Here is a 24,747-nt window from a genome sequence, read left to right on the forward strand (position 1 = left end):
CTTCTCCTAACACTTTTGCATCATCCATTCCTGTTTTCTCTCTACTTTCTCAGTCTCTGTTTATAATTTACCCACAGATTTAAATTAAAATCTTAAGAGAAATTTATATTTTTACAAAATTGATAAGGATTGTAACTTTATTTTGAATCCCAGGACCCTTTACAATGTTTACCCTATTTTGTTAAATCCCATAACAAGTGGGAATGTGTCGGGGGCTCCTGCTATATCTGACAAAGCCACAGGTACATCTCCAGCTAATATTTGAGCAGTGACCCTGATGGGGGTAACAAAGTTTGGATAGTGCCAGCTGTCTCTTGCCCCCAAATGCCCGGCGCTTATGGGAAAGTGTCCATGCTGATAGTAATTCCCTAAAAATGTTTTGGTAGAATTTAATTTTAAGGGACTATTTTAGGTAAGGTAGGTGCTTTAGGCTGGGCTATTCCTTCAAGAAAGACCATAGGTAAGGCTATCAAGTCATCAATACTTCTTCCAGGTTCTGTCTCTGCTTCAGTATTTAAGAAACCTTCGACCTTCTCTGCTGTCTAGCAGTTGCAATCCACTTTCTTTTGTAACAATTCCTTTGGCTTTCTTCAACTTTAGACAAACTTTTACTTTTGAAACTCAAGCTCTGTTTTCAGTTAGTATTTCACACAACATTTCATGCTTGCTATCCAGGTTTTTTGCCTGCTAGCGGTCATGCAGCTAATTCTATATCTCCTGTCAGTACTGTCTTTGGAATAACAATTGTATGTGTACCTGGCATCAGTGAACCATAAAAGGCTTACTTCTTGAATGTTAACCCAACCATTTACTTACTCTTTCTCCTTCAGATGCTTATGCAACCACTATTACACTTGCATCACTGAGCTGTTCCGTTCCTATCTCTGAGGCTCCGGGCACTCTTCTGCCTAGCTTTGAGCTATCTCCTTGCCTTGCAACTTTTGCTTCAAATATACCTGTGAAATGTAAAGCAGTCATCTCTCAGATGCTTGCACACCAAGATTTTAGGCATTGTATGCCTGTACTATTTTCATCTTCAACCACTTTTGAAGTGGTAAACTTATTTGCTCTGGTCCCCTCTTCAACAAGATAAAAGTGTAGCTTATTTTAGAAGAGATTGGAAGCAAAGAACAGATAGAAACCTTCACACAAAGCAGCGTTCAGTAAAGCCAAGACTTCTACGAAGTCATTTAGACTTCTACAAAGTCATTTAGACTTCTACAAAGTCATTTAGACTTCTACAAAGTCATTTAGACTTCTACAAAGTCATTTAGACTTCTACAAAGTCATTTAGACTTCTACAAAGTCATTTAGACTTCTACAAAGTCATTTAGACTTCTACAAAGTCATTTAGACTTCTACGGAGTCATTTAGACCTCTACGAAGTCATTTAGACCTCTACGAAGTCATTTAGACTTCCAAAGACTTTGACTCTGATTATAACTACCAAACAAGACCTGAGTTCAATAGTTATCTATTTTGACCTGTAAAAAAAAGGCAATGATAAATGATCTTATGATCATTTTGTAATTCTTAAAAAATCTTTTAGGCTCCAGAAGGTGGCAGGTTGTCACCGTTGGGAGCATTTATAAAAACTGCATGATTTCAAGGAAGGCATTGCCTCTAGGATTCTCTTATAGTGGGTTCTCTGGTACCCTTCCCTGTATACATAAACAACTCGCACTAAAGTCATTAAGGCATTCTTTAGTAGTCTGTTTTGAGTGCTCAAGCTGTCATCTGTCAGATGTATATTTTCTCATCCTGGACCATCTTGACAAAAAAAAAAAAAAAACATGCCCAAGACCTATCATTTCCTAGCTCTGTGCCTTAAGAACAATCCCCAAATATTCATTGAGTGGATCTCTCTCTCTCTCTCTCTCTCTCTCTCTCTCTCTCTCTCTCTCTCTCTCTCTCCTCTCTCTCTCTCTCTCTCTCTCTCTCTCTCTCTCTCTCTCTCTCTCTCTCTCTCTCTCTCTCTCTCTCAGAAAAATTCTAAATTTGTAAATGCCTTCCTAAATTTGACCCATGACCTCAGAATCCAGTAACCTGTTCCCGTGAGCAGGTTCAAAAGTTAATTGGGCACCATTGCTTCTTTGGAGAAATTAGTTCCTCATTGTCACTAAAGAATGAGACTCGTCCAATTTCACCTCAAACATTTTAGGACAGCACTGCACCTCCCAACGTGACATTCCCACCATTTGCTTATTTAAATCAAGATATTAGTTTGAAGAAAATACCAATATCTTCCTCAGTCAGGCATCGGTCTTTAGACTACGAACCTAGACCTATTGCTATATTTAGATGCGTCGGTTAAGGCATGGGGCCTTAGCAGAAATGCACTTTTGCATGTGTTTGGATCAGAGAAGTGGAGCTTCAGATCAACTGTCTTTAGCTTTCAACAGACTTAAAGGTTCTGATTTTAACATTAGAATTGGTGCATGAAAAAAATTGTAGCTCGGTTTTCCAACAATACAATGGCGCTTACAATTAGGGAAAAAAAAGTCCTGCTTCCTCCTTGCTCAGCTGTGTTGTATGGAGTCTAGAAGTGTTATACTGATTCAGCAGTTTACCCCTGGAATGTTGAACATTATAGCTGAGCAAGTAAACTGGAAAGTCCTTACACCATTCAAGTCTGTGAACTAAGAAAACATTGGGGTCGACATAACATGGATGCATTCACCACCTCTCTCAATCAAAGACTTGAATTTTTTTGCCGGGGGAAGCCATGGTGCAGGATTAGTTAAGTAGATTTTTATCCCATAACTCCATTCTTCATGTGTAGTGGATAATTTTCACTACTAGCATGCCAAAAGCTTCAAATTGCTATAAATGTTGCTGCATGGGCAAATTCTTAAGTATTTATCTTCTCTCCTCAGAAGACCAAAGCCATTCGTTTTACTCGTAGTCGTTACAGAGAAGAGATCTCGCCCTTTTCTTAAATGATAGTATTTTGCCATATGAGGATATTGTCAAGTTTCTTGGAGTAATTTTCAACAAGAAAGTGACCTTTGGCCCCCATATAAATGGCCCATCCATCAGGGTTAAAACGACTGTTTAGTACCTCTAATAGTGAGGCATTTGTTGACCGAATGCCCCAATTATAACAACTTAAGGAATAGATATTTGTTTGAGGTTCGAGGTGAGGGTGGCAGGTTCATCCTTGCCAAGATTCTTGGAAATGATGTGTCCTACTATGCAAGTGGTATTTTTAGATTTATTTCAGAAGCAGGTCTTCTGAAAACTATTTAACTTTTATGACAGTCAACTTTTATGATTTTAATTGAATACTTTCATTTTTTATTTTATTCTATTTTTTATTTTTGTATACATAAATTAAATGTTACCGGCGTCAATGACCTTAGATGTCAGGATGCCTGAAAACTTTAAATCAATCAATCAATCAGGGTTAAAAAGTCACTGAACATCTTGAAAGTTGTATCACATTTTGATTGGGGTGCTGATAGAACAACTTTGCTTAGAATTTGTACATCTTTGTGCCTGAGCAAGTTAGACTAAGACTTTACTTGGAAAACTTGATGTTCACAATATGGGGCTCTGCATCTGCACTGATGCATACAGAACATCTCCCATTGATATTCTGTATGTGGATTCTGGTATGCCTCCCCTTTCCATTTGCAGAGAGGAGTTGAGTTATAGGTTTTTAGCTAGTCTTCTTGAGATCAAGCTCCTAACAGATCTAGAGTGCCCAAGCTAAAAAATGATGCCAGAGAAGTTTGTTAACAGCACAGATAGCAGAGGTAGGATATTTCGAGTCCTCCCCTTGGTGTAATCCACCTGTTAACCCTTTTACCCCCTGGCTCTTTGGAAATTTCCAACCCTTAACCCCCAAGGGGTTATTTTTTTCCCAGCACATTTTGCAGTATATTTTTTTTAAATTGCTCTAACAGCCTTAATTTTTGTCATAGAGAGGTCAGGTTGGTTTCATTCTCTTGGAAAATGCCTGAAAATGCCTGAATTTTTTCAAAAAATTATCAAAAATATGAAAAAAAAAAATTTTATAGCATTTTTTTGCAAGGACGTACCGGTACGTCCATGGGGGTAAAGGGATGAGTTTTGTGAAACGTACCAGTACGTCCATTGGGGGTAAAAGGGTTAAAGTATGTTCTACGACAGGAGGGAAAAATACCCTGCCCAGTAATGTATTGAATAGAGTTTTTAAATCATACTGCTTAAAATTATGGAAAACATGTTTTTACGGATACTGTAATCGGCTGAAGGAGTTGCAAGTGCAGTTGTGTTGGGGGATGTTAGTTGAAGGACACTTCTATCCTCTATTTCAGTATTTACTGCTGAAGTGTATGCAATAATTCTCGCAACCCGACATATTTTTAAAAATTGCAATCAAAATAGTTTATTATACAATTTTACGGAATCTAAGCGTTTTACTCTCAAACAGATTATGCCAGCCTATCATCTAGTGCAAGAGGTGCAGGACTGGTTAGCACTTCTGCAGTCTAGGAAAAATATTAGTGTTCACTCCCGTTGGGTCCCTGCCCACGTTGGGCTGGATAGAAATGAATGAGTAGATAAACCAGCTAAGGAAGCTTCAGGGGTAGGGTTACTTAACCTATCTCCCATAAGTGTTCCTTACAAAGACCTCAGAAGTAAGATAAATTTTCACTGTAAGAATAAGTGACAGGCTCGATGGTCTGAAGTAACCATCAATACAAAATTGAAGTGAATCCACCGTTCAGTGGATTAATGTTCATCTTGCAATTCTACAAGTAGGAGGGATAACATCATTTTAACTATACTGCACATTGGCCATACACATGCAATCCACAATTATTTAATGAAGAAGGGGAAGGGAAACAGATCCATAATTGTAAGTCAATTGTCAGGACAAGCATCTAAAATGAAATAATTAATAAGTAACCATCAGCATTTGTAGAGACTGTATAGGTAATCAACATTAAAATTTATCTTCAAGGCAATCTAAAATCCTTATTTGGTCAATGCATATTCATACATTATAAACATACCAATGTCAATTACTTTTAGGGGGTGGCATATAGTTTTGGTTATGACTCTTATCAAATCAACTTATAGTATTTACTTTTATAATATTTCTAAAAAGGAGAATGATCAAGGATTATTTTTATGTAATTTGTAGTATAACTTGATTAGTTCTGAAGAAATTAATTGTTCACTATAATTATCGGTAAATGCGACCCTGGTTTATTGCGTTTTTTTTTTTTCCTGTAAGCCACATAAAAGCCTTTCTTGCATCACTAATGGCCTTTACACATATGCATGCCACCATTCTGCACGTTTTGGTACATTTGCGCATGTACCACCAGTATTGACAAATATATGAGCCGGAATCTGTGGCGAATAAATTCTTTTTTGAAGTTATCAGTGTTACATGTGTAAATCGGGTTTTCAAAATGTTGTGCAACGATCTCAGACTTACATCCTTCTTTAAGAAAAAAAAAAAACAGGTTTTGACTTTTCTACCATGGGTAGGGGTTACTCACCTAAAATGTTATTTGACCGCTATCCTATATTTCTTGTAAGGGCGCCGAGGTACTACTTCAAGTGTACTAGGCCAGTCAGGTAGAGAGAGGCCAAAGATGATGATTTCTAAGAAAACCACATCCCTGGGGCCTGTAGTAGCTGTACAGCAGGTGATTTAGCTACCTCGGCTCCTCTTACAGAACCAATAACTGCAGATTGAGGGCTGATGTTACAGTGAGTCTGTGATCAAAGTAAAGAATGACTGACCTTTTTATTTCCTTCAGTCTTTCCCTCTCTTAGGGGCACAGCCTCGAATATCTCACCAGCTGGACTTGATCTTAACCCTTTAACCCCCAGGCTATTTGGAAATTTCCAACCCTTAACCCCCAGGGGGTTATTTTTTTCCCAGCACATTTTGCAGTATATTTTTTTTAAATTGGTTTAACAGCCTTAATTTTTGTCATAGAGAGGTCAGGTTGGTCCCATTCTCTTGGAAAATGCCCGAATTTTCTAAAAAAAATTATCAAAAATATGAAAAAAAAAAATTTTTATAGCATTTTTTTGCAAGGACGTACCGGTACGTCCATGGGGGTAAAGGGATGGCTTTTGTGAAACGTACCAGTACGTCCTTTGGGGGTAAAAGGGTTAAGTTAGGTAAGATCACTTAGGTTTCAGCTAATTTGTGTGTACACATGCAGTTTTTTTCCAACACTTTACGAGGGGGAGTGTGATGTTTCCAGGCAAACCCATCAATCCTTAATTCGGTCTTCAAGGACAGCATCAACAAACCCATTATTCTTCTTTTGTCGAGTTACAGAACAGAGGTTTCTAGCTTGATGTATAACCCTTCAACAAATGGGCCATGACACCCACAAGTTTTCCGGTTCACGAGGTGTAAGGGACCTTGACTCTACAGCATCTCTGATGCACGAGTCTCAAGATCCCAGGTTAGTTTCCAGCCAGTTGGAATGGAGACTTCCATCCACCAAGGAGAAGTCTCATATATTAAAGAACAATGGTTTGTGTTCATGTGGGAACAAATCACAATTTTGTAAAGTAATTGGTAGTTTTCCTCACTATACAAACGCCGAGTCCTTTACTCAAACTTTCCCGCAAGCACTAAACGCCGAGTAAGTCCCGATTGCCATCCAAGTGAGCTGTTAGTGAGTTAATGTGGTGATGGGTGCCTCCCTGGTACCAACTTGTAAACTATCTGTCAGTTGTTTACACCTCGCTATAGGTAGTAGGTTGGCCAGGGCACCAGCCGCCCGTTGAGATACTACCACTAGAGAGGTATTGGATCCTTTGACTGGCCAGACAGTAATGCATTGGATCCCTCTCTCTGGTCACGGCTTATTTTTTCTTTGCCTACACTTACACAGAATAGTTTGGCCTATTCTTTACATATTCTCGTCTTTCCTAATACATCTGACAACAATGAGATACTTAACACATCTTCACCCAAGGGGTTAATTACTGTACTGCAATTTGTTCAGTGTACTTTCCTCTTGGTAAGGGTAGAAGAGACTCTTTAGCTGTGGTAAGCAGCTCTTCTAGGAGAAGGACACTCCAAAATTAAACCACTGTTCTCTAGTCTTGGGTAGTGCCATAGCCTCTGTACCATGGTCTTCCACTGTCTTGGGTTGGAGTTCTCTTGCTTGAGGGTACACTCAGGCACACTATTCTATCTTATATTTTTTTTTTCTTCCTCTTGTTTTTTTGAAATGGTGTGTTGGGCAGGCTTAATAGAAGGGCCATGGATGCTTGGTGGTTTATCAAGAGGTTGTCTTTTCCTTTTTCTGATTATTTTTCTTCTCAAAACCATCCTTACTGTCCTCCCTTCAGTTGAAGTGGCTATCCTGGAGGGTATTTAGCCTTGCATGGTGTATCGGCTCCTCCATGTTGACCAGTTTTTCCGACTTTTTACTATAGTCTATGGGTATCATCAATCACTTTGTTTATAATTCTGTACGTATTGTTTTTGTTATAATTCTTGTTAATCTAGTTTTTAAGTATGCTGTCTCTTTTTTATTTCTATTAATTCTTATGCTGTCTGGAGACATTGAGCGAAATCCGGGACCAGTACGTCCTAGATTTCGTCAATGTCGTCTTCTGTATTGCAATATTCGTGGTCTTCATGCAAATATCCAAGACCTTACAGTTGCGTCCAGACAGTATGATATTCTTTTGTGCTCCGAAACTTTGGTTTCTAATATGAGGCACTCATCTGAGCTCCTTATAACTGGTTTTAAGAAGCCAATAATGTTGAAACGTGATGCCATCCCTAGGGCCAGGGGAATGGCGGTGTATATTAGGACCGAGTACCCTGCTTCTCATAAGTCCTGCTATCAATGTGGATGTCATGAGATTCAGGTAATAAAAGTTTGTGGCAGGCATAACAACTTTTATTTGTGTTCGATCTACCGGAATCCAGACATAGATGATTCTATCTTCGATTGTCTTCTTACCATTATGGCTAAGATACAAGAAGATGATAGAAAGGCTTCTTTTGTCTTTGTTGGTGATTTTAATGCTCACCATAGGGAGTGGTTAAGTTCTATCTCTCCTACCGATCGCCATGGCTTAAGAGCTTTAGACTTTGCCTCTGAATCAGGCTGTGAGCAAATCATAAATGAAGCTACTCACAGGTCTGGTAATTGCTTGGACCTCGTATACACTGACTCCCCTGGCGTTATAACTAGTAAGGTTGGTTCTCCAGTCGGGACATCTGATCATGCCTTGATTTCATTATTAGTGAAGACTGAGCAGCCTGTCCCTGATATATCATATTCTTGTAAAATTTATATGAAATCCCAAGCAGACTGGAATGGGATTTTACATGATCTTTTGTGCTTGAATTGGTCACAATTATATAATAGTGTAGATCCTGTTGTCCCTTTGAATGAGAATCTAGTCAACATAATTGATAGGCGTATCCCTTCTCGTGTGCTAAGGTATCGAGTGAAGGACAAACCGTGGTTCAATGATGATTGTAGACGTGCTTATTTGGAGAAACAGGAGGCCTATCATCTTTGGAAGGGGAACAGATCAGATTTGACCTGGAACAACTATACTCAGCTTCGAGCTTTTGCTCAGAGAGTTTATGCCTCAACTGAAAAGGAGTACAATTTAACCATAAAAGAAACACTTTCTGGTACAACTCAGGAACATAAATGGTGGTCTACCCTTAAATCTGCACTCTTTGGTGTAGATGCAACAGTTCCTCCTTTACTTAAACCAGATGGCTCAGTCACTCACTGTCCAAAGGAAAAGGCAACCCTTTTGGCTGATGTTTTTGACAGTAAACAGAGTAATGAAAAACTTGAACTTCCTCATTCCTGTTTTCCTGAGGCTAAACTAACTAGTTTAGCTTTTCGATCTCGTGAGATTAAAGCTCTGTTGATGGACCTTGATGCTTATGGAGGTGTAGACCCAAATGGTATTTTTCCTTTGTTTTTTATAAAGACAGCAGATTTCTTAGCTCCAAAGTTATCTGTTATTTTGCGCAAGTTAGCAAGAAGAGGAGCTTTTAGCACTAGTTGGAGAATTGGTAATGTTACTCCTCTATGTAAATGTGTTTGTGGTAGCTCAAGTCCCACTGATTACCGCCCAATTTCCATAACTCCCATATTATCTAAAGTTTTTGAACGTCTTCTGGCAAAACGTCTTAATAGGTTTGCTGAAGGTAATCATTTACTCCCTAGTTTGCAATTTGGTTTTCGTAAAGGCCTTGGAGCATGTGATGCCCTTCTTACAATCTCCAATGGTGTACAGAAATCCCTTGATTGTGGTCGGGAAGTTCGTATGATTGGCCTTGATTTTAGTGCTGCCTTTGACCGTGTTAATCATGAGGCCCTTGTTTTCAAACTGAAACAGTTGGGAGTGGGTGGGTTGTTTCTTAGCATTATTATTGATTTTTTAAGTAATAGATCTCAAAGAGTTGTTGTTGATGGGCACCATAGTGATTATAGGAATGTGATATCCGGTGTTCCACAGGGTAGTGTTCTTGGCCCATTACTTTTCATACTATATACACATGACATGTGGTTTGGCCTAGAAAACAAGCTTGTTGCATATGCAGATGATGCTACTCTCTTTGCATCAATTCCATCCCCTGAATGTAGATCTAGGGTTGGTGAATCCCTTAATAGAGATTTAGCTAGAATTAGTGCATGGTGCAAATTATGGGGTATGAAGTTGAATCCTAACAAAACTCAAAGTATGATTGTAAGTAGGTCAAGGACGGTGGCTCCTCAACATCCGGATCTCATTATTGATAATGTTTCTTTAAATATGTATGACTCTTTCAAAATTTTAGGTGTGATTCTCGACAGTAAATTTACTTTTGAGAAACATATAAGGTCTCTGTCTTCTTCAATTGCACAAAAAATAGGCTTATTGAGAAAGTCTTTCAAGATTTTCGGTGATCAATCTATTCTGAAGAAGTGTTTTAATTCTTTCATTCTACCTTGTTTTGAGTATTGTTCTCCTGTTTGGTCTTCAGCTGCTGATTCTCATCTTAATTTGTTGGATAGAAACTTACGGTCTATTAAATTTCTTATTCCTGATCTAGATATTAATCTCTGGCACCGTCGTTCAATTAGTTCATTATGCATGTTGCATAAGATTTTTCATAACTCTGACCATCCTTTACATTCAGATCTCCCTGGACAATTCTATCCTGTTCGTAATACTAGGCAGGCAGTTAATTCTAATAGCCAGGCCTTCTCCATCACAAGACTCAATACTACGCAGTACTCTAGAAGTTTTATTCCAGCTGTTACCAAGTTGTGGAATGATCTTCCTAATCGGGTGGTTGAATCAGTAGAACTTCAAAAGTTCAAAGTTGGAGCAAATGCTTTTTTGTTGACCAGGCGGACATGAGTCTTTTTATAGTTTATTTATGACATATTTGTTTTTGATGCTGTTAATAGTTTATATATGACATGTCTGTTTTGACGTTGTTACTGTTTTTAGAATGATTTATTGTTAATTTGTTCTCTTCATTTATTTATTTCCTTATTTCCTTTCCTCACTGGGCTATTTTTCCCTGTTGGAGCCCCTGGGCTTATAGCATCTTGCTTTTCCAACTAGGGTTGTAGCTTGGATAGTAATAATAATAATAATAATAATAAGTTTTAACTGCCAAGTATCAGCTTCATTGTTATCCATTCCCCTATACGTAGTAAAGGACTTAGGTTTGTGTAGTTAAGGAAAAAAAGCAAATTATTTTTAAAATTGGTTATTCTAAATCTATTGCTATCTCTATACAGCCAAGTTTTCATCTAGTGCATATTAGAATGTGTGCAACATTTTTACAGCTCGGTTGTTAACCCAGTACATTTTAAGTCTTGTGCAATATTTATACAGTTCTTCATCTTGTGCATATTAAATCCCGTGGAACTTTAATAGAGACCACTTGTTCATCTAGCATATCTTGAATTAACCCTTTTACCCCCAAAGGACGTACTGGTACGTTTCACAGAAGCCATCCCTTTACCCCCATGGACGTACCGGTACGTCCTTGCAAAAAAATGCTATAAAAATTAGTTTTTCATATTTTTTGATAATTTTTTGAGAAAATTCAGGCATTTTCCAAGAGAATGAGACCAACCTGACCTCTCTATGACAAAAATTAAGGCTGTTAGAGCAATTTAAAAAAAAAATATACTGCAAAATGTGCTGGGAAAAAAATAACCCCTTGGGGGTTAAGGGTTGGAAATTTCCAAATACCCCGGGGGTAAGAGGGTTAATTGCAATCTTTATACAGCTCCTTTTTTCATCCAGTGTATTTTAAATACTATGCTATTTATTTACTGTCCAGTTGGTTATCCAGTGCATTTTAAACCTTCTATGTTTATTCATGCTTATTTTTCATCTATTGCATCCGGAATGCAATCTAGCGATTTTTTTCATCTAGTGCATTTTAAATCCTGTACAAAATATGTACAACTTATTTGGTTATCTTGCACTTTTAAATCCTGTGTGACCTGTTTAGAGATTAGTTGTTCATTTCACACATTTTAAGCCCTATGCATTTTATATGTTCATAAAATTCATTTTAAATCCATCGTCATGTGTATACAGTACTGTATAACCCAATTGTTCATTTACTACTTTTTATATTCTGTGTGATCTCTGTGCAGCCTAGCTGTTTATATAATTCAGTTTAAATCTTGTGTGATCTCTATATATAGCTAGTTGTTCATCTAGCTAGAGCATTTTAAATCCTGTGCCATGTGTGTGTGAAGCCCTGTTGTTCACCTAGTACATTTAAATACTGTTTGATCTATATACAGCCCAGTTGTTGTTCTAATGCATTTTAAATCTTTTGAAATCTATACCTGTATATAGCCCAGTTGTTCTCCTTGTGCATTTTGAATCTTTTGTGAGCTTTATATAGCCCCGATGTTCTTCCATTGCATTTTATAGCCTGTGCAATATGCATACAACCCATATTTGTTCCGTAACTGACATACAAACCACGCTATTTAATAGGGGTTATTACTTTCGGCGTAGCTGAAATGACGAGCCATTAAAATTTTAATGAGGGTTTACTACCCCACCGCTAGTTAGCGGGGGGGTAGGGGGGGTAGCCTGCTACCCCGTCCCCCCCTCACACACACCTGTGCTTGAGCTCACTTTACTTTTGGCTCTGAGCGAGAACGGTTGTTCCTCTCTCTCTCTCTCCTCGCCTATTTTGGACTGCCATTAATTTTTGTCTTTTTACTTACTTTTTCTTATACTTGTAATATATATATATATAAACATTCTTTGTTTATGTATATATTTGTGTATAGAAATGTAGTAAGTTTTCTTTTCAGTGTTTGTGCTGTGTGTGTGATGTATGACAACGACACTTGCATAGCAAGGCCACCACAGTTCCACTTCGTTGGGAATGACCTCTCCCTCTCTGGTCCATCGGTCTTCCCGTCGGCATATCCGTTAACTCAGCCGCCGCAGGGGAATCGTCATCGCCTGGACCCTCTTCATTCATCTGTTATCTTCGCTTTTCCTCTTTTCCTACGGGAAACTTGGATTCTTAGCGTAGGGAATGTGGCTTTTTTTTAGATTGACTACGGTCTCGCTCTACTTGAGGTCATTCACCTTTACTACTACTACGTACTATTACGGTAGCTCCTTTCCCGTTGCGGGTTAGGTTGCTATTCCGTTTGTTTGTCTCAATTATTTTTAGTGAAATCTAATTGTATTTTAACTTTTTAGCTTTTTCCATGGGGAACACTTCTCTTCGGAGGTTGTGGTTCTCACTATTATATTCTTAGATGATTTAGATAATTATAATTCTGTTTTTATTATAGTTACTCCCCCCCCTTCTCCCGTGGATGTCATTTGGGGAAGGTGGGCGCATACTTAATTCTTATTTTATGTTTTTCCCTCGGGGTTCCTCCCTAGGGAATTTCTGTTAAAATAATTATTTAATTTTATTTTCCCAGTTAACTATGCAGTTTTTCTTTGTTCGACTAAGGAGTGCCAACAAAGCAGAGCTGTCCTGTTCATGCCTGGGGATTCTGCTGTCGCTGCCGTCCCTCAGAGGACGTCGTCATGGGTGTTATCTCTTCTCTTAGAAGTACTCCCGTGACAACATACCAGCACTTCAGATCATCTTAAAACACTAATGGAGGTTCGCCTCCAGGGGCTGGACAACTTCTCTTCCGAGGGAGGTTTCCTCCCCAGGTGTGAGGTTTTCTCCCTTAAGAGGGAGAACTTCCCAATCTGATTAAAATTCATCGCCTTCGACTACTGTTGCTGCCCTGCGGCCAGACTTTTCTCCCCCCTTGCCGAGTTTCTCTTCCTTCAGGGGTGGAGCACAGTCTTGGCAAGTCTCTTCTACGAAGTGTTCACCTCTCTCGTTCGCGAGAGACCACTCATAGAGACTTCTCTTCGGAGAATCGCTACTGCTAAGGTCAGCTTGCTGATCCACCATCCCTAAGGGGCGTCACCACGAGTGTCTTTAGGTCTCTTCTACGAAGTGTCACCTCTCTGGTTTGCGAGAGAGACCACTCATAGAGACTTCTCTTCGGAGAATCGCTACTGCTAAGGTCAGCTTGCTGATCCACCAGCCCTAAGGGGCGTCACCATGAGTGTCTTTAGGTCTCTTCTACGAAGTGTCACCTCTCTGGTTTGCGAGAGAGACCACTCATAGAGACTCCTCTTCGGATCGCTACTGATAAGGTCAGCTTGCTGATCCAACGGCCCTAAGGGGCGTCATCACGAGTGTCTTCAAGTCTCTTCTACGAAGGGCACCTCTCTCGTTCGCGGGAGAGGTCTCTCATAGAGACTCCGCCTCGGAGGATCAAGCAGAACTTCCAGTGACCTCTACCTTGTGCTGCAACGTGGTCCTTTGGACTTCGGTCCTGGACTCTAACACGGACCTTTTACGGTCCCATCGGTGGATGCTGGCCCTTCCAAAGGGCACATCCCAGTTCCTGATCATCTTGCCAGCTGACCTACTGATCTACCAGCGCAACCTTGCGCTGCAACGAAGGACTTCGTTCCTGGACTCTAAAGCAGACCTGCTTACGGTCCTCATCGGGGGATGCCCGCCCTTTCTTAACACGTTGACTGCGATGTGCTCCACATATGGTTCACAGGGGACTCTCTGAATGAGCGACGTGTACCCTATGTGGTACACATGCTAAGAATTATATATTTTTTTCAAGTATCCAAATTTTATCAAAATGGGCTTTTTTTTACCAAAATATTATTGAAATATATTGGAAATTAATTAAAATAAACTCGAATATTAACTAAACACTTTATTTATTACTGAAAATAATCTTCACATGCTGGCAAAAGGGGTATATTTTTTTTTCTTAATTCTTTCTTTCTTTCAGTAAAAAAAATTGAAAACATTATCATTAGATCTATAAAAATCCTATCCTTTTAACCCTAGATTATATTCATGTAAATTCAATAGAAAAATAAATCAGTTTGGTAAACATTTTACTTCTGAAAAAAAAAATAGTGTCCTTTTCTTGGTGAAAAAATATCCATGTATGATGAAGGAAATCATGTACAAGTATATAATTAACATTTTTTCTGTTTTGCTTCTACATAAGAAAAAACAATAAAATACACAAATTTATATTCTTCAAACTGAATGTTTCAAGTTGAAACAACTGAGACAAAGGAAAGGTTTACCCTCACAATTCTCACATTATGTGTTTACTCTTCGTGCTTTCTTTCAAGCTATAGAACTTCCTTTATTTTGTGACAGTATCTCATAACAGGAATGACAAAGCCTTCTTGTCTTGGCTTTGGGGCCAGTAGCTTCAGTCAGGAAATGTTTTCTGTATGCATATGTACGCTTTTGCATATATACAGTGTATATATATATAATATAAAGGAATAAGTAGAATTGACAGAAAAAGTAATACTTACATACATACACACACACACATACATACATACAGTAAATATACATACATACATATGGTATTAAAAGGAAGGCAAGAATTCAAATATTCTCTGGAATGTTAATTTTTCATCATATTGGGACAATGGGTAATTTGTATATCGGTCTGTATATGCAAGTGTAAGTGTGTGTGTATATATATATATATATATATATATATATATATATATATATATATATATATATATATATATATATATATATATATATAAACTACCTATTTTGTGTGTGTATGTGTGTCATTCCTTTTTCTTTTACTTCCTTTATCTTATTTTCTAATATTTTATATTATAATATATTCTCTTATACAGACATAAGGAAGAGTTCTTTTCCACATTTTATTCCTCTCTCGCATAAGTGTGAATATATGTATGTATGTTTATATGTATATACATGGATAGGCAGGTACAAAAAGATGGGCTACCGTATACAGATGGACAGATATACAGTAGATGAATAACTGAAGAAGACCTAAATAATTTACTTGTATGTAAATACTTTTATCTATGCAAAATACAAATTTATATTGCCAAAAATACAGCCTGTATATATGTTTCCTAATGTATGTGTCTGTAACATGTATGTACATCTTATATGTATTATATTCAAGTGTATGTTTATATATATTCCTATATACACATGTGTGTACTACAAATTTTATGTGCACATATGAAAACATACAAAGGTGTTATATATGTGTGTGTGGGCATGTACATACATGTGCGTAGTAACGCTTGCAATTATTCAGGGCGATGTGTGCCTTTTAGAGTCGCACTGAGTATGAGACACGTCTGGTACATGTTGCATACGGTAATTCCCTAGATCAGTCTGAGCGATATGCACCATAACTGAACATCCAAAGTGTGACCATATTCGGTACACAACGTCAGCAGAACTATCTCTAATCGTTTTTGGCGACATGAGCCATATATGACCACATCTATTATGTCCATATTAGGTACACAACGCCTGTAATGAAGACTTTTGTTATGTCAGGCGAAGTGTACCACATAAAGTCACGCTTTTTACACTGGCTGAGCACTCGGCTTACCTTACAGATACACCATAACAATTCTCACGTCAATAGCTAGCTGGTTACTCATTTTAATTGGGGTTAAAGAGAACGCCCATTGGGCAGTTTCACAGAATTGCCAATCGTAGTCAACGTGTTAAAGGACACATCCCAGTTCCTGATTGTCCTGCCAGCTGACCCTTCAACCTACTAGCGCGTGAAGCGCGTGCGCTCGCCGATCTTCATACGCGCGCAAGCGCCGACGATCTTCTTATGCGCGCAAGCGCCGACGATCTCCTTACGCGTAAGCGCCGACGATCTCCTTACGCGTAAGCGCCGACGATCTCCTTACGCGTAAGCGCCGACGATCGTCCGCGCGCGGGTACCGATGATTTCCCGCGCGCACTCGCCGATCTTCTTACGCGCAAGCGCCGACGATCTTCTTACGCGCGGAAGCGCCGACGATCTTCTTACGCGCGGAAGCGCCGACGATCTTCTTACGCGCGGAAGCGCCGACGATCTTCTTACGCGCGGAAGCGCCGACGATCTTCTTACGCGCGGAAGCGCCGACGATCTTCTTACGCGCGGAAGCGCCGACGATCTTCTTACGCGCGGAAGCGCCGACGATCTTCTTACGCGCGGAAGCGCCGACGATCTTCTTACGCGCGGAAGCGCCGACGATCTTCTTACGCGCGGAAGCGCCGACGATCCACGCGCGCGCCGACGATCCACGCGCGCGCCGACGATCCACGCGCGCGCCGACGATCCACGCGCGCGCCGACGATCCACGCGCGCGCCGACGATCCACGCGCGCGCCGACGATCCACGCGCGCGCCGACGATCCACGCGCGCGCCGACGATCCACGCGCGCGCCGACGATCCACGCGCGCGCCGACGATCCACGCGCGCGCCGACGATCCACGCGCGCGCCGACGATCCACGCGCGCGCCGACGATCCACGCGCGCGCCGACGATCCACGCGCGCGCCGACGATCCACGCGCGCGCCGACGATCCACGCGCGCGCCGACGATCCACGCGAGCGCCGACGATCCACGCGCGCGCCGACGATCCACGCGCGCGCCGACGATCCACGCGCGCGCCGACGATCCACGCGAGCGCCGACGATCCACGCGAGCGCCGACGATCCACGCGCGCGCCGACGATCCACGCGAGCGCCGACGATCCACGCGAGCGCCGACGATACCGATAGTCTTCCGCGTGCGTACCAACATTCTGGTACGCGAGTACGCGCCGACGATCTTTTATTTTCTCCCGCACTGGCTCTTCATTCTGGTCCTGCACGCAATCTGATTCCTGCGCACTCTATGAAGTCTCGCACGCGCTGCAGCAGTCTCCCGCGTGCGAGCCCCGGGTATCCCCCATCGCGCGAGTGCCAGTGCACTCCCCAGCTCAATCGCCAGTGCACTCCCCAGCTCAATCGCCAGTGCACTCCCCAGCTCAATCGCCAGTGCACTCCCCAGCTCAATCGCCAGTGCACTCCCCAGGTCAATCGCCAGTGCACTCCCCAGCACAATCGCCAGTGCACTCCCCAGCACAATCGCCAGTGCACTCCCCAGCACAATCGCCAGTGCACTCCCCAGCACAATCGCCAGTGCACTCCCCAGCACAATCGCCAGTGCACTCCCCAGCACAATCGCCAGTGCACTCCCCAGCACAATCGCCAGTGCACTCCCCAGCACAATCGCCAGTGCACTCCCACGCCCGAGGCTGCAGGACAACGCGCGGTAAGGGCACCATCACCGCATCCCCCCCCCCGCAAGCGCAGAACAGCGCGTTTGCCGATAGGGGGGGAAGGTTCCAGAAAGGTCCAGGGATATTTCTTCCTTATCTTATCTTCTTCTTACAGGCGACTTCCCCTCCGGAGGAAGTGTCTGACAGCGCAGCCGTCAGCCGGCAGGCCTGGTTTGGGGCTCTAATCAGAGCGGTAGCACAGGCTTTCAAGCCTGTTCTCTTTGAGTTGGGCCACAAATCCTTGGCTGCATCTACTCCCCTGAAGAGGAAAAGAAGAGTTTCGGACGCGGTAACTTCTCCGAGGACGAAGCTGTCTCCTCGTAAGTCTTCGAGGCAGGCACCCTTCCCCCTCAGACTTTTCTCCCTCTCCTTCGGACGAGGATTTCCCGTCCTCAGGAGAGTCACGTGAGGTGAGACGTTCCCCTATCACACCATTGAGGGAAACCCCACCTCACGCGGTAAAGTCTTCTCGAATTAGGGTGGAGAAGAGCCTGCCTCCGTCGTTGTTGGAGTCCTGCATCCCTCTCAGGAGGGAGTCGAAGGACTCCAAGACAATACCGGGAGGCCCCTAGCACCGAAGTCTATAGGCTCAGACATTCTTCCGTTATGGGAACGAACCTGTTTGAGCCTAAGGACGTGGAGCAGGCTGCTGAGAGGTGGAGGAAGTCACCAAGACTCCCTCCTACATAGGGCTGTGACATTCAAGCCCTATAAACCACCAGCACCCCAGCAGCCACGTCCCACCAAGACCACGAAACCGACAATGGCAGCAAAGACAGTGGTGTCTAAGCCCTTTCTAGTCAAGGACAAGAAAGGCAAGAAGTCCTCCGGGGGAGGGAAGAATCCTAGAGGGAGCAGCCGAGGCCACAAATGCTAGGATTGGCAGTCCCCATGCATGTCCGCCAGTGGGGGGATGCCTACAAGGTTGGGCAGACAGGTGGCAGCAACTCGGGGCCGATTCCTGGACGATTTCCGTAATCAGTCAGGGATATCGCGTCCCGTTCACAACATCTCTACCGCCCCTAAGGACGAATCCGGTGTCATTTAACTCCCTTGCCATGGGATCAGCAAGGGGGCAGGCCCTTAGGGCAGAGGTCCAGATTAAAGCAAACTCCGTTCAGCATGGAGACCGCAAACACGGTCAGACTTGCAGTGAAATGGCAAGACTTCATGTGTATACTGGATCTGAAGGACGCGTACTTCTAGATCCCAGTCCATCCGTCTTCAAGGAAGTACTTAGGATTCAACCTAGACCACAAGGGGTACCAGTTCAAGGTGCTTTGTTTCGGTCTCTCTACAGCACCACAGGGTTTCACCAGAAGTGTTCACCCTGATATCATCGTGGGCACACAGGATCGGCATCCGTCTCCTCCGTTATCTGGATAAGTGGCTGATCCTAGCAGACTCGGGGTCATCCCTTCTTCGACACAGAGACAAACTTCTTGGAGTTTGCCAGGATCTGGGAATCATGGTAAATCTTGAGAAGTCCTCTCTGCTTCCCATTCAAAGACTGGTTTACCTAGGCATGATTATAGACACCAATCTCCACAAAGCCTTCCCATCAGACTACAGGATAGCAAGGCTGAGAGGGGTCGCAAGCCCTTTCCTCAGACGAGAAGAGCTTCCAACCCAATCGCGGTTACGTCTCCTTGGTCACCTTTCATCTTTGGCTCGTCTAGTTCCCAACGATCGCCTCAGGATAAGATCTCTCCAGTGGCGGCTCAAGTCCCGGTGGAATCAAGGTTGCGATTCCCCGGACGTCATGATCCCTATAGGTCCTGCGGAATAGACTGACCGCCAGTGGTGGGTGACAGACGAGAACCTACGAAGAGGAGTGGATCTTCTCGTCCTTTCCCCGGATTTAATGCTGTTTTCGGATGCCTCAAAGAAAGGGGGGGGGGGGCACGTTCTGTACCACAGGACCTCAGGCCTGTGGTCAGAATCAGAAAAGTGCCTCCATATAAATCGTCTAGAGATGAAGGCCGATTTGTTGGCCCTTCAGCTGTTCCAACAATACCTGGCAGGTCACTCTGTGGTGGTGATAAGCGGTGGTGATAAGCGAAAACACCACAGTAGTGGCTTACATCAACAAGCAAGGAGGTACCTCTTCAAAGCAGCTATCCCATCTTGCAGTAGAGATACTGAGGTGGACCGAAGTCCGCTCGATTCTACTATCGGCGCGTTTCATTCCAGACAGGAGGAATGTGCTCGCCGACAATCTGAGCAGAGCTTGTCAGATAGTGAGTGTTATAATATTGTTTTGTCCTTTTGCTCTTTCATACCTCACTCTGAACCGTTTGTCTGGTGATCTTTTCATACTTTGTTTACTTACCTGATTGAGGGACAGTCAAAGCAACTTATCAAGTAATTCTCTGTTTCTTTTGTATTTCCTTTTGTTTATTCCATTTGTATCTATTTGGTTTGATTAGATTTACTTTGAGGATCTAACATAGTTTATTATGGGGTCTTCTAATTATGTTCATGATTGTTTCAGGGAATAATCTACTGAAGTTTTAAGTTGAATAAAGCTTGGGTAGCAGCAGCCAAGTCTTTTAATGTCACAACAATTTATTCAACTTAAACTATGGAGAAACTATTGAAGCCTGTCCGTTTGGATCTGGACCCTAGCCTCCCTTCTGCAGCAAAGGAATGGCGGCATTGGCACAAGATGTTTTCCAACTTTATTCAAGAATGTGGTGAAAATGCACCAAATAAATTAAGGACACTTGTGAACTATGTCAGTCATAATGTGTATGAATACATTGAGGAGTGTGTGGATTATGATACTGCCATTTCTACATTGGAAAAGTTATATGTTAAGGCACCTAATGAAATATTCGCCAGACATTTACTTGCTACTCGCCAACAAAAGGCAGGGGAAACTTTGGATGAGTTTCTGAGAGAATTGCGTAAATTAGGTAAGGACTGTAATTTTAAGTCAGTTAGTGCAGAACAATACAGAGAGGAGTTGATCAGGGATGCTTTTATAAATGGCCTGGCCTCACCTATGATTTTGCAACGTCTTCTTGAAAATAAACTCTAGATTTACAGGCAGCTTATGACCAGGCTTACTCTTTAGACCTAGCCCAACGTAATGCTAGTTTTTACAGTCACATGCTTCCTCATGTTGGGCATACTGCTGCTGTGGTTACATCGGATCATGCACTTTATTACAGATGATCATGTGAAGAGTGGACCAATGTCTGAGAGCTGTGAGGTAACTGCTGGAACTCAAGTATTAGCGACTACTCTGTCCATGAAGAGAAAGTGCTTTTTTTGTGGAGGTCTTTATCGTATTCGTGCACACTGTCCAGCTCGGGATTCTATTTGCAATAAATGTGGCAAGAAGGGGCACTTTGCAAAAGCGTGCCTGTCTAAATCTACATATGGAGGTAAATCTACAACAGCTACAGTATTTGATCCCTCACAGTCATCTGTTCTTGCAGCTAATGCTGGTACCTCTTTCCCTCAGAGCCTCTATCGGGCAGCTACCTCGACAACAATTAAAGGACGGAAGTTGACAGCCCTTGTCGACTCATGCAGTGATGACAGTTATATAGATGAAGATGTAGCGTGGGAATTGAAGCTACCAATACATCCCACTGATAAAGACATCGCTTTAGCACAGAAATCTTTGCATACAAACTCTCCAGGTTATGTCAATGTAGACGACTCTTCATCTTAATGGAGAAACTTATCCATCCACGCGTCTAGCAGTAATTAAGGATTTAGTTCAGGAGTATTACTTGGTCAGGACTTCCAAGAGCAGCATCAGAAAGTGACTATTGAATACGGTGGGCCGAAACCAGCGCTCAACTTATCTGGTGCTAAGCCCTACTGTTTGTTGGCAGCCGCTGCTGTGGATGAACCTTCTATCTTCCAGCATTTGTTACCTAATTGTAAGCCTATTGTCACTAAATCAAGACATAACTGTAAAGATGACAAAGAATTCATTGAAGCGGAGACTAGTCGTCTCTTGGCTGAGGGTGTTATTGAGGATAGCATATCACCATGGAGAGCTCAAGTTGTGGTGGTTAAGGATTCCTTTAATCGGCATAAGAAAAGGATGTGTGTTGATTATTCGCAAACTATAAATCTGTTTACAGAACTGGATGCTTATCCATTACCAAGGATTGACACCATGGTTAATGAACTCTCAACATATTGCGTATTTTCGACTTTTGACTTCAAAAGCGCTTACCACCAAGTCCCACTAAAAGAATCAGACAAGAAGTATACAGCTTTTGAAGCCAACGGACGCCTGTACCAGTTCTGTAGAGTACATTTCGGAGTTACCAATGGTGTTGCAGCCTTCCAACGAACTATGGATAAGTTGGTGAAAGAAGAAAACTTACAAGGTTCTTTCCCATATTTGGACAATATCAATATTGCTGGACACACTCAAGAACAACATGATCAGAACGTGCCGCGCTTTCTTGAGGTCATCAACAAGAGGAACCTAACTCTCAATGCTACTAAAACTATTAAATCTGTGCGTACCATTAATATTCTTGGCTACTGTGTGGGGAATGGTGTAATAAAGCCTGACATGGAAAGACTCCGGCCTCTACAAAAACTACCACCTCCCACTAGTCAAGGATCTTTAAAGAGGGCAATGGGTATGTTTGCTTATTACGCTAAATGGATACAGAATTTTTCTGCTAAGATTCAACCACTGGCAAGAGTAAAGAAATTTCCTTTAGATGAAGAAGCTTTGCAGGCTTTCGAACTACTTAAACAAGAACTTGAAGGAGCAACGCTACTCTGTGGATGAAAATTTGCCTTTTGAGGTCGACTGCAGTCTCAGCAGTACTCAACCAGAATGGCAGACCTGTGGCCTTCATGTCTAGGACTTTACAAGGAAGTTAAATTCACTATCACATCGTAGAGAAGGAAGCCATGGCTATCGTGGAGGCTGTACGTAAGTGGAGTCATTTTCTTGCTAGACAACACTTTGATCTCGTTACAGACCAACGTTCTGTGGCCTTCATGTTTGATAACAGGAAACGCACTAAAGTTAAGAATAATAAGATCCAGGAATGGCAGATGGAACTCGCAGCCTTCAGTTATACAGTACATTATCGCCCCGGTGAAGAGAATGTGGTTCCTGATGCCTTCATCCGAGCTTTTTGCGGTTCCGTGGTTTCTACGTCATCTACCCTCACTGAACTACATGGGAATCTGTGCCATCCAGGAGTGACTCGCTTGTTGCACTTTGCGAGATCAAAAAATCTTCCTTTTTCCACTGAGGACGTTAAGAAGGTCTGTGCTTCTTGCAGGATATGTGCAGAATTGAAACCAAGATTCTACAAATTCCAAGAAGGAACACTCATCAAGGCGACACAACCAATGAAGAGATTAAGCATTGACTTTAAAGGACCAGTTCCGACGGCCTCGCGCAACCCATAATTACTTATTGTGGTTGATGAATATTCCCGTTTTCCTTTCGCTTTTCTGTGTCCCAACATGAACACAACTACAGTGATTAAGTGCTTAGAACAAATATTCAGCCTGTGTGGGATGCCTCAGTATATACATTTGGATCAAGGAACCTCATTCATGTCTAGGGAGCTCAAAACCTATCTCGCACAGAAGGGAGTTGCAACAAGTCGAACTGCCCCTTTTCATCCAATCGGTAATGGGCAAGTGGAGCGGCTCAATGGTACTGTATGGAAGGCAATCCAGTTGGCACTCAGGTCTCGAAATCTTCCCGATCAGCACTGGGAATTAGTACTCACTGATGTGGTACATTCACTTAGATCCCTTCTGTCGACAGCAACTAATGTCACACCCCATGAACGCTTTTTTGGATTTCCACGCCGCTCATCCTCGGGGAGCTCTCTGCCCTCGTGGCTTATGTCGTCAGGACCGGTATTATTGAGGAAGTTTGTCAGAACAAGCAAAAGTGAACCCCTAGTGGATGAAGTTGAACTATTATCTGCTAACCCAACATATGCTAACATTAGACATCCCAGTGGACGAGAGTCAACGGTTTCCTTACGTGACTTGGCCCCATGCCCTCGGGATAATTCTGTTTCTGAAAATCAAGAACTACCTTCCGTTTCATTGTCACCAGAGGCCATACGATCTCAATCTCCAGTGTCACCCAAGACAACCCATCAAGAGTTTCCAGAAGGTATGGGACTTCACCCAGAAGCTGAAATTAGAACAGAGGCTGCATCACCTCCAGTACGTAGATCAACCCGGGTGTCAAGGGCTCCGAACCGATATGGGTGGGATTGATTACTTATGAAGTGATGTAACCAATTTTATATCTAGAGGGGAAGAATGTTATAATATTGTTTTGTCCTTTTGCTCTTTCATACCTCACTCTGAACCGTTTGTCTGGTGATCTTTTCATACTTTGTTTACTTACCTGATGGAGGGACAGTCAAAGCAACTTATCAAGTAATTCTCTGTTTCTTTTGTATTTCCTTTTGTTTATTCCATTTGTATCTATTTGGTTTGATTAGATTTACTTTGAGGCTCTAACATAGTTTGTATTACAATTATTATGGGGTCTGCTAATTATGTTCATGATTGTTTCAGGGAATAATCTACTGAAGTTTTAGTTGAATAAAGCTTGGGTAGCAGCAGCCAAGTCTTTTAATGTCACAACAGTGAGTATCGAGTGGTCTTTGTGTCATCTAGTAGCCAACAAAGTCCTGACTTTGTGGGGTTCCCCGACTGTGGATCTGTTCGCGACAGCGCTGATCTTCAAGATTCCACTGTACTTCCCCCCAGTCCCGGATCCTAAGGTACTCTGGCAAGATGCCTCCCAACAACGGTGGGACAACATCAACGTGTACGCCTTTCCCCCGTTCTGTCTGATGAGGAGGGTGCTCAACAAGACCAGAATATCGGTAAATTTTTCAATGACCCTCATAGCTCCGCTATGGCAACACGCGGAATGGTTTCCGGACCTTCTGCAACTCCTAACGGAACTTCTGAGAGAATTCCTTCCACGACACGATCTACTCAGACAACCACATGCCAGCATCTTCCACAAAGCCGTAGCTTCGCTACGACTTCACGCCTGGTGACTATCCAGCATCTCCTCGCTGGGAG

The 24,747-nt window shown here is 42.3% G+C and overlaps 1 protein-coding gene across 1 annotated transcript in view; it reads left to right on the plus strand.

Annotated features, from left to right (window-relative positions):
* LOC137637000 (probable phosphoserine aminotransferase) overlaps nt 1–24,747 on the plus strand; it is a 68,886-nt gene that overhangs the window by 29,510 nt on the left and 14,629 nt on the right. The gene's annotated exons all lie outside the window — the stretch shown is intronic.

This window comes from Palaemon carinicauda, unplaced genomic scaffold, assembly GCF_036898095.1.
Source record: "Palaemon carinicauda isolate YSFRI2023 unplaced genomic scaffold, ASM3689809v2 scaffold481, whole genome shotgun sequence".
Taxonomy (NCBI): domain Eukaryota; kingdom Metazoa; phylum Arthropoda; class Malacostraca; order Decapoda; family Palaemonidae; genus Palaemon; species Palaemon carinicauda.